This window comes from Mus caroli, unplaced genomic scaffold (assembly GCF_978045245.1).
Source record: "Mus caroli unplaced genomic scaffold, Mus_caroli_1 scaffold_3, whole genome shotgun sequence".
Classification (NCBI taxonomy): Eukaryota; Metazoa; Chordata; class Mammalia; order Rodentia; family Muridae; genus Mus; species Mus caroli.
This window is the reverse complement of record NW_028227258.1, coordinates 155,238,785-155,248,713: the sequence shown is the minus strand read 5'-3', so window position 1 is coordinate 155,248,713 and position 9,929 is coordinate 155,238,785. Positions and strand designations below refer to the sequence as shown.

At 40.5% G+C, this 9,929-nt stretch overlaps 1 pseudogene; it reads right to left on the bottom strand.

Annotated features, from left to right (window-relative positions):
• Positions 1-3,852: 3,852 nt before the first annotated feature.
• LOC110291736 (E3 ubiquitin-protein ligase Arkadia pseudogene) lies at positions 3,853-6,830 on the bottom strand (annotated as a pseudogene).
• Between the last annotated feature and the right edge of the window lie 3,099 nt (positions 6,831-9,929).

Here is a 9,929-nt window from a genome sequence, read left to right as displayed (position 1 = left end):
AGACACATGTCTTTCCTCTAGTATAGTATGAGGGAAATGTTAGTGATCCCCTAAAAAACAGACAGAACCCAATCTGATGCAACTTACAGTAGGGTGTTTATTCTATTTGAGCCAGTACCTGCCCCTTGGCAGCCATGTAGGATGGTTTTGATGATGAATATCTATCAGGGCAATGTTTTATAGTAAGCAGCAAGCAGGGGGTGGGGTAAGTGTGCAAGTATCTAATTGGAAAGCTATGTGGCCTTAAACATAATTGGCTGGTGCTGAGAGTCATATCATAAACTTAATTTCTGCTCCCCTCTACATTGGCGGTCATTAGGCTTGTAAGCTGGGGAGTTAGGTTTGTTGGGGGAAGAACCTGGTCTTTTGGAGGATTAGCCTGGAGACTGGAGCTAGGCTCAAGTTTTGTTGGGGACAAATTAGAAATTAATGCTATGGAACCAGCCTGTTAGTTTACCAGAGTTAAAACTTAGGTCATGTTCTCTAAAATGGAGTCTGAACATAAAAGATTTGGTCTCTCAGTAGGAAACTGACACAGGTGAATAACTTGGGAATAAACAATAGCCTATAGGCAAAGTATCTGAAAGATGGTTAGTCTTATACCTTGTAGTAATTTCTTTTTATTAGATAAGTAAAAATCACTGCACCCCCAGGTCAGGCCCGTTTTCCCATGTGCTTCAGAACTGACTGTTTTGATTAAATCACAAAATGATATCCTGGCTGAATTGCAGAATTTCTTTGAGTGACAGAAGGAACTATATTTAAAGAAGTTTGTTTAGTTACATAAGGTCATAACGATCAAATATAAGTAAAAAATATCAAAGACATTTTAGAAATAAAGAAAAACATGTACAGAATGGAATACATGGTTCACAAGAAACCATGTTGAGTTTTTAAAATATAAATATGTGTATGTTTGTTTATTTATGTTATTATTTATTGATGTGAGAGTGCTATCAATTGGACTAAGTGTTTTATGTAACTTAGACAAGTATTGTATCTGTGTGCTAAAGCGAGCCCAAGAACATATAGACAAGTGTCTTGGCAGACAAGTTAGAGCCTAAGCATATGTTGTGAGCACACATTAAGAAATAGAACCAGTAGGCCTGTGATCTAGTAAAGACACAAAACCAATAAAGTGTTAATGATCACATTTATCCTGTTGTTTTTTACACATTCGTTTATACCTCACACTGTTTACACAGTAGTAATTTCATAATACTTTGCATATTTTAATAAATAAAATTATTTGGAGAGACGCTTTGAATATCTATGGTTAAGGTCTAATCAAACACACAAATTTGAAAACACATCCAATGTATATTATTTATATTAGACATTGATATTATTATAAAGATTCAGAAGTACAATTTTCACAGAGTCTATAACTAAAATGCCTGACAATGGTTCCTGGACCATTATTACTCTGTTGTATTATCATCAGACATATGGTAATAAATTATAATTTCTCCCTTATATATGTACATACATATTACCTTTTCCTTATTTGATTATCATTTTTACATATAAATTGTTAGTTAAAAAACCTAAACAAAGTTTCTTATGAAACAAGAGTCAAAATTTGTTTTTAATGATATACTAAAAGATTAAAATGAGAACATAGATGGAAGATTAATAATTTGGAATGATATTAATGTTTAGTAGTTCATAAATGGAACAATGAAAATTATGTATAGCATGTAAATGTGAAATGACTACAGCAATACAATGATTTTTAAATTTTATGTAATGTTTTAATATGCTATATTTTTCATTTTTCCACTTTTTTTTAATAATATATCCTGGTTATAATTTCCCCTCCCTCTTCTTCTCCTAGATGTGAAAAGGTCAGCTCAGGGCCTTTGGAAAATTCCACCATGCCCCAGAGCACATAGACACCCCTCCCCTCCGGAAGGGAGAGCCTGATTCTCAGGGTGAGTGATCAAAGGCCACCCTACTACCTCAGTCCCAAAAGGCCAATCAGTTTAAAGGGCTTAAAGGGCACACTGTTCCATCAATCATACTGTGTCTAGTTGCTGATGCTCTTTTCTGCCCCTGGAAACTGTATAAAAACTTGCCAAATGAGCCACCAGAAGCTGTTGCCTCTGCTTTCTGTGCAGCATGGCCCCAGCATGCCGGAACAATAAATTCCTCTTTCTTTTACTTCGATCCCCCACTCTGCGTGATTCACTCAGGGGGTCCCTGGTAGTTGCGACTCGTCAGAGTCTTACAGTTTCTCCCATCTCCCCTCCCCTGTGGATCCACTCCCTTTCTGTCTTTTATTAGAAAGGAACCAACTTTTTTTTTTTTAGAAATATAAGTTATTTATTAATCAATCCACTTACAAAGCAAGTGGTTTAATGCAAGCTTATTGATATCTTTACATATAATCCATGGGAACATGACTTCCACATACAGACAGTGGTATTACTGGCTGGATGCATTTGCAATCTTGGGCATATTAAGCATATTTAAGCAAATAAGATTAGGTTAGCCTGTATATGAAAGTATCTTGCTAATATACATCCTGAAGTGGATTAAAACTTCTTCCAAAGGAGAAATGTTAGTATGTTAACTTTCACTCTATATTATGTTGTAAATCTTAACTATAGAAATTAAAATTTTTAAGTCAGTGATCGAGTCTTGGTAATGTCTGAAATGGGTGTCTATAACCATAGCAACAGTAGCTTGACAATATAATCTGTGCCTCACAGTATCTGCAGATTTATTGTTCTCAAGTTTAGAGAGAGACATGTAGATTCAGCTGACTTTATTTAAACTATAAAAAAATAAAATCCCTTAAAAGTGATCCTGGGAACCTTAGAAGTTCTACGAATGCATAGATACCTGCCAATGACTGAATCCTAAATTCTGACTGAATGACTTTATAAAAATTAATGTAAGCAGATACCTTATTCGTGCTTAGCAGAAGACCTAACAAAATTCTACATGTCTTTTTCAAGTTCCCTGTTTTTTTAAAAATCTGCAAGTATATTCAATCCAGCTATCTCAGATTGATATTTAGTATTCAACGCTGTTTCACAGCAGCAAAACCTGGGATAGGGAATAAAGTTCCAAATGGCAGAGAGAAAGATAAATAGGGTCAGAACAGCAGTCTAAACATACGGCATCAACAGCAACTCTGTCTTGCACTGTGCTGGACGAAAGGAACACCAAGAAACTTCCTATTGATCACTCTGGTCGTGTGGGTACCACCTGCACCTGATTGATATGGGTTACATACATTCTGTTCCCAGTATGAAGGGCGGTACTTAACTCAGAACTCCATATTATAAATATACAGCAGCCATTTTGTCCTAATTTAATTAAGGAATGTCTTAATATACAATATAATTTCCTAGAAAATCTTTATACATTTAACTAAAGTGCATGATTGATTAAATTAAAGGTTAGTAATGGATAAAAAATTCATAATTTTCAAGCTTCTATGTAAAACAAAAACAAAACCCCCAAAACAAACAAACAAACAAAAAACAAGACCACAAAATACTACTTACTAAAGCAGCTAATCTTGCCTGCAAGTTTAGGGTCACAAGCCCATAATATGTGCAAAGAAATGCAATATAAGGAATCATGCAAAAATACAGTAAAATGATACAGGAAGTAATGTCAAATCTAGGGAAAAAACAACAAAAAAAAGCTTTTATAAATATATTAAAATCAACTGTGTACATAAGTTGTAGGTCTAGCGGTAGCTGTACCATGTAGCAGGGTCAGCACTCCTAGTTCAAGGCTTCCAGATCTGCGCAGGTAAGTCATGCCATCTTTGGTTGACTGTAGTACCAGGAAGGATGGGAATGAGAGGGATAGAAAGAGTTCTGAAAAACAATGTCAACTTTCACTTGGCAGCTGGGCCTTGATGTCCACTCTGCACATGGGGCACTTCTTATTGGTGATCAGCCACTGATCAACACACACTTGGTGGAAAAGTTGCACACATGGAAGGTGCCTCACATCTTCACCTTCCTCTAAATAGACAAACAGATAGTACATTTTTCCTGTGTCTTCCTCAGTCCCTTCTTCCCTATCTTGTTTGCAGTGAAGTTTCCTCTTTTTATTTTTATGTGGATATGTGCATCTTTCAATTTTCCCTGGGGGGCTCCACGATTGACATTTCCTAATCTTTATTCCAGATGAATCAATTCCTCAAAATTGCCCCTAAAAGGACCTCTGAATGATGCTCCATCCAATCCTGAAGAAATATAACGGATGTGAGGATAGCCTGCCATGTCAGGAACCATTAAAGGAAGTGCTCCTAACTGGAGGTGATGAAGTCGAGGTGGAGCGTGGTAATGGGCCAGGTGAGGGTGCAGAGCACCAGGTGTGTACGTAGCTGCAGTTACTCCAGCTTCAATCCTCAGTTCCCAGGCAGTTCTCTCTGGAGCCTGGCAAGGATGTGAAGACATGGTTTGAGGCACATGAATATGATGCCCATGGTCATAGTTTGTGGATGGGGCGGGGGCCGTTCATGTACCCGTGTTGGATGCTGCATCATCATCCTACTCTGAACTTCCATCCTCTGCATCACTTCATGAGGGTGCAGTCTCTGGGCTGAAGGTTCTGGGGCTGGAATATGGTGTGAAATTGGCTGGTGAGCAGGAAAAGATGCTGAGGGATGGGTGCAGCTGTACTGCCTAAATGCGTTGGATGCAATGGTGCCACAAGGTGAAATGCTGCATGAGAAGATATCTGAGAATGGAAAGCATGGACAGGATGGGAATCACATAAGCCAATTGAGGGGGTTGACTGAGTTTGAGGAGGGGCATTTCTATGAGAGTGATGGCAAGCTGAGGCTTGATGGTGCAGTGGTCTTGTCAAGGAAGTATACGGAGGTGGCATGTAGTGCCGACATGACGAAAGAGAAGGCTGTGGAGGGGGCTGGGCCTGAGGCTGGGCAACCATGCTGGAGCCATAGCCATCTATTGATAATGGCTGAGTTGGGGCAGCAACAGCCTGATGGCTAATGACCGCAGCCCAAGTAGAAGTGACAGGGCAGCAGGGGTCAAAGGCAGATGCACCATGGAAACCCCCCACTTCCATGAGTCTTGAGAGCACTGTTGCTCAAATAGACTGGCAATGCCTTCTGGTCATGGTAGCTGGAACCAGAGCTGCTATTTGCTTCACAAGGCGCCTGTACTTGAACTCTTTCCACAGGGCAAGCAGGGTCACTGAAGGAAGGAGAAACTGGGACAGCTGGGTGGAGAGTATGATGGTGAAGGTGGTGATGCTGAAAATGGTGGCCATGCTACTGAAAACAACTTGAGTGTGGGTGTGCTAATGCATGATGACTCTGTGATGTCCCTCCACATGGTGAGTGCTGGGGGCAGCAAGAAGGTAGCCTTGGCATTGTAGGAGAACCACTTTCTGAGACAGCACTAGATGCAGTTCTCCTCACATCATTGCCCACAGAGGAACCATTTGCACTATTGCTTGTAAGAGTAGCTTCAGTCTCTGACACTGTGGAAGGCTGGCTACTGGCCACAGTTGAAGTAGTATCAGAGGCTTGCTCAGAGGTAGATGGATTTGAATTGTTAATGGAAGCACTAGTAGTTTGTGAGTCCAATCTAGCAGAAGTGGTTGGTACTACAGTAGGTTCATCTTCATCAACAGTAAGGACCACAACTTCTGCTGCATTCTGCCTCAGGGACTGTGTAACAGTAGCGATCCTACTGCGGTTTCGAGGATCCTGTGGCCATCCTGTATGCAAACTTGAACCTTGGCTCCAATGAGATCTGGAGTGTCCAAGGGTTGAACGAGACCGATAACTTTCTCCAACTGTAACAATCTCCACTTCACTGTCAGTTGAGGTAGCATTACTTTCTTCATTGGCAGTGACCTGAGGGGTGAAGGAAGCTTCTATCACCCCAAATCTTCATCATACTTCCTGGGGGAGCAACGGGGTTGCTGGGGTTCTCACTGGCACATGCACACAGGTCCCCTTCTCCATCGGTGGAGGAGCTGGATGAGGAATCGCTACTGAGGTCATTCTCACTGGAGCTACTGGAGCTGGAGAGCAGAGCGTACTTCCTCTGAGCTAGCGCCTCCCGCTTCTTCCTCTGCACTAGCATCTGCTTCTGTGTCCTCTGCGAGGAGCTGCTCTTCACCAGCCTCTTTCTGCATGGGACTCTCCTTAGTGCACTGCCATGAAAACAAGGTCTTTTCATTAACAAACTTGGCACAGGATCTGCCTCAATTCGAGGCCACTTGTGAGACCTTGCACTGTGACTTCTACTTTTAGCACTCAGAACAGGCTGGGTATGTCTCACCGAGACTTCTTTATCCTCATCTGAAGTCACTGTATCAGAGCCCCCAAAATGGAGACTAGATGAGGGAGAAGACAGACACTCACTTAAGGAAGAGTCAGTATCCTCATCACTCGGTGTCTCTAGCTATTGCCTGCGCCCTAGGATTTCCTGATTTTCTTTGACACTGTTCTGCACATATGAGGGGCCAGCCTGCTGGTTTTTGTGCTTTTTCCTCACAAGACCACTTTTTTCTTGTTCTTGCTGGTTGCCATTCATGTCCTTCTCTTGTTTTTGAGAATCATCACACAGATGAGAGAATTCACCCACTTTACTATTAATCATCTCCACTTCTGCGGGGAAGCTCTTGGTGGCCCCTAGGGGCTGTGGGTGCAGAAGGACCACTTTCAGACTCTCCTGTGTTGTGGGCGCATCAGGAGTCCCACTGTTCATAGCCACTTTTAGGATGTAGAGCTCGTTAAATTCAGGAGTCCATTGAGACATGGGAAACTTCAGGGAAGGCCTCTATTTCTCCAGAACAAAAACCGATATTTCCACCACACCACTGCTGACTCTGATCAGTTATCCGAGTCCGCACGCCCTGTTCGGCCAGGTCCGGGCTAGGGAACAACTCATGGCCAGGTGAGGCTGAGGCGGGCCAGGCGGCTCTCTTCAGAAGTCTCTCAACAAGGCCGCCGGCGAGCGTGAGACTGCGCTTGGCTGGTCTCCACCAGGCTCCGAGCACCCGTTCGCGGCCCACGCGTGCTCGCTACCCTGAACGGCCGGCTTGTCTTAAGCCGCTCAGCACCAGCGCCCCGCTGGCCACCGCTGCTGCCTGGGCAGGTCCTCCCGGACTCAGGAACTGACTTCTAAGAGAAAACAACCAATCACGACAAACTAAGATACAATATGAGAAAGTAAAACCTATCACACAAAAGTTGGACAAGTCAACCCAACAGAAAGAGAAGGGTTCTAAGAACAGGTATAAGAGTCAGAGACCCATGTGTTCTTATACTTAAGAATTCTATAAAAATACTAAGCTTAAAACTATAATATAGACACAGAGAACCTGATACAGACCCCTTTTAGCCCAATGCTTCCAGTTTCACTCTCAAAGTGTTCATAAGTGCCTTGCATATTTGATTCAGAGATCACTGTTCTCTCATTTTCTGTCATCCCTACTGGCCCTTGCATTCTGGCTTCCCCTTTTCCACAGAGCTTCTATTTCTTGAGCTCTGAGGGGGCAGATTTGAAGGGGACATCTGATTTAGATGCTTTCTATCTGGCTGAGTCACTGCATCTGTTCCCATCTGCTGCCAGAGAAAACCTCTCTGATGATTATGAATAAGAAACTTATCTGAGTATAGAAGAAAATTATTAAGCATCATTTTATTGATAGGTTTTTCTGGCCTACATATTCTCTGGTTCTTGATCATCTAAGCAGAAACATTAACTTGGTAAGTGTTACAAAGATAGCTCTACAGTTAAGATTCTTTGCTCTTTTAGAAGATGTGAGTTCAGCTTCCCAGCACCACATGCCTACTGGCAACCTTCAGCAATTCTAGCTCTTATGTATCTGTTGCCCTCCTGGATTTTTCAGCCACTGAGCATACATATGGTTCTCAGACCTACATGCAGACAAAACACCATTCCCATTAATTCTTTAAAGTTTAGAAAAATTTGCATAAAATTGTAGAAACATAATTCTGCCAACTTTAAAATTCTTCTAATGCTTGGTAAATTTTAATTTATATCAAGAAAATATATATGCAATAAATTTATCTAAAGTAGTTTTTTCTATGAGGGTTCTTCATCTTTATAATGTGCACAGAGATTGCTCTACTTATGCATGTTGAATTTCTGCCTCTTAAAGAGCAACTTAAGTTTACAACATTTGGATTATACTATAATTTTTACATGCACAGTTTCTACTCCTGCTTATAAAGAGAAATAAATCATAAGTCTTTACTGCACTGAAAACAATTACAGTTTAATAATTCAAGTTTATCAGATTAAGTTTATTTTAATGGCAGGGGAACACTAGTACAGAGGAATGGGACTATAAGAACATTCTAACCCCTTATGTGACCAAGTGCACACAAAATCTGGAAAACTAAGAAAAAGGAACCACATGATTGGAACATGTGAATCCATATCTGAGTGTCCTTCTCCATAGGGTATGCTTTTGAAATTATGCATTAAGCATATTTTTCAAAGTCTATGAAATAAGAATCATAGCTGGTTCATTTGAAACTATTTATTCATTTTTTATAATTCTTTTTTTCTGAAGAAAATACCCTTCTTCAGAGTTGGGTAGTAAAGAACAAGTAAAATAAAGCACAAAGTCCATTTTATGATGCCCCAAAAGAAGAGACATAAACAGACCATACACCCTTCATGGTGATAGCCTATCAGAGCTCAAATTGTAACCCACATGTGTCATGAATGTCACTCTTTCTAGCATTTCTTACTTTATTGCACTGATAATATACCCAGTTCAATTAAATTAATAAAGGACAGGCTGATTTAACCTAGTATACAGTTTGAGGGTACAGTCTTTTCTCATGCACAGCATACTATCAAGAACCTAAGGCAGGAATCACACAGCATCTTCACTCATGAAATGGAGAGCAGCAAATTCAAATAGTTTTTTTCTTTCTCATTCACTAGAAAATTTCACTCCATAGAATTGTTACCCAGACTTAGGACTGGCCTACCAACCCCACTTAGTATAATCTAAGAATTTCCTCACAGACATGCCCAGTTGATGTTGCCTAAGTCATTTGGGAGACTGTTAATTTCAGAATCAATATTAAACATTACTTTGCCTGAGACTCATGAGGATACTTAAGAGAAATATGTCACTTTAAGTACTGGCTTTTTAATTGGCATATTTTCTGCCACTTATTTTCTTTGAACATTTTCATAGAACAGTGTGAATGGTGAACCTAAATGTGGAGAGCTCTTTGGGACTGCACCTATAAACTTGGCAGGTATTTCACATCTAGCCAGGACAAAGATGTAAGCTCAGGGCAGGTATCTGACTTTGGGCTAGGACTCAAGAAAAAGGCTCAGAATAAGAACATTTAAATTTGAGTCAATGCAAAGCTCAGAGCAGACTCAGCTGAGGCATGTATGGCAGTCCTTTTATCTTGGTCATCCTGATTAGTCCCTAGAAATGGGTGTTTACAGGATTTTGTTAATTAACTTGCTTGTTCATTGACCCAGACTGGATCTTATATTTGCATGTACTTAAAGTGATATAAAAGCAGACTGGGAAAAATAATTAAACCCAACCACTTCATCCTCAGAACTGGCAGGTCATGCTAGTGTTGTCTATTTGTCTTTTTTTTTCCCTTCTTCTTTTTCTTCCTCCTCCTCCTCCTTCTCCTCCTCTTCTTCCTCTTCCTCTTCCTCTTCTTCTTCTTCTTCTTCTTCTTCCTCTTCTTCTTCTTCTTCTTCTTCTTCTTCTTCTTCTTCTTCTTCTTCTTCTTCTTCTTCTTCTTCTTCTTCTTCTTCTTCTTCCTTGCTCCTGCTCCTAGAGAACATGTTGACTGACTAAGCTGGTTCCACCACCTAAATGCCTAGACACACTCTTTTTATGATTATATCAAAGTAAGGGATATAAATTTTTTAAAAAGCATCTTAATTGAAACAGTAAACAGA